The following is a 1,565-nucleotide window of genomic DNA, read 5'->3' on the forward strand; positions in this document are numbered from 1 at the left end:
GTTCTCCACTCATTGAGGTGTTGTTAAGGGAATTTCATGGATCTAAGGTGGGTGGGCACTCGGGGGTGCTCAAAACCTATAAAAGGTTGGCTATGGAGTTCTATTGGAAGGGTATGCGGCAGGACGTGGAGTCTTTTGTGGCTGCGTGTGTTATTTGTCAACAACATAAGGCATCCACTTCATCTCCGGGCGGGCTACTGTAGCCTATTTCCTTGCCCCACCAGGTGTGGGAGGATATTTCTATGGATTTTATTGAAGGACTGCCCAAATCGGAGGGGAATGACTCTATTTTCGTGGTGATTGACCGCCTCAATAAATATGCTCACTTTGTTGCCCTTAAACATCCTTTTTCTGCCAAAACAGTGGCAGCGTCTTTTGTTCGAGAAATTGTTTGCTTACATTCCCAAGGAGCATTATTTCAGATCATGATAGAATATTCTTCAGTAATTTCTGGAGTGAGTTTTTCCGGTTGCAGGGCACTTCCTTGTGTAGGAGTACCGCTTACCATCCTTAATCGGATGGCCAAACGGAGGTTGTCAATAGGTGCTTGGAGGTGTATCTACGTTGCTTTGTTTCAAGTGCACCTCGACAGTGGTATAGGCATTTACCATGGGCGGAATTTTGGTATAACACGAGTTACCATATCTTAGCGGCTATGACTCCGTTCGAGGCTCTCTATGGCTGTGATCCTCCACCATTAGTTTCTTATGTGCCTAGTTCCACCACCACTTCTGAGTTGGATTTGCAGTTAAGTGCGCGAGACGCTTTGCTAGTGGAATTAAAAGACAATTTGCTTAAGGCGCAACAGACTATGCAGGTGCAAGCTAATAAGAAGCGCAGAGATGCATCCTTTGAAGTAGGCGACTTGGTTTTTCTCAAGCCGCAACCTTATCGTCACCGCTCTTTGGCACGCGTACTTAATGAGAAGCTTTCTCCTCGTTATTATGGTCCCTTTCCTGTGATTGCTCGCATAGGACCTGTCGCTTACAAGTTACAATTGCCGGCTCACGCTAAATTGCACCCTGTTTTTCATGTGTCTCGTCTGAAGAAAGCTATTGGTCCAGCGATACAAGCCCAATCATTACCACCTATTCTGCTTGAGGACTTAACCTTGCAAGTGGAACCTGAGCAACTCGTGGATACGCGCTATTCTCCTACAACCGGCAATTTGGAAGTGTTGATCAAATGGCGCCATTTACCGGAGTTCGAATCCACCTGGCAGCCTTTCGACGTCATCCAACAGCAGTTTCCCACCTTTAACCTTGAGGACAAGGTTACTTTTTTTAAGGGGGGTGTAGTTGATAAGCCACTGCTTAGACAAGTGCATATTAGGAGGAATAAGAGGGGTAGGAGCGGGAAATTAGAAGGTGGCTCGAGTGTGAGTGTTAGAAGAGGGGGAGTTAGTTAGAAGTCAGTTAGCAGAGGGGTTGATATAAATAGGAAGAAGGATTATTGAGTAGGAGGGAAATTAGTTGTTGAAACTGTAATCAGTCTTGAAAGTCTTGGCTGTGTCCAATTAGGGGAGGCTTGCAGACCCTCGAAGTCTGCTGAATACCAAGCCTCCC

Source organism: Morus notabilis, unplaced genomic scaffold (genome assembly GCF_000414095.1).
Source record: "Morus notabilis unplaced genomic scaffold, ASM41409v2 Scaffold2338, whole genome shotgun sequence".
NCBI lineage: Eukaryota > Viridiplantae > Streptophyta > Magnoliopsida > Rosales > Moraceae > Morus > Morus notabilis.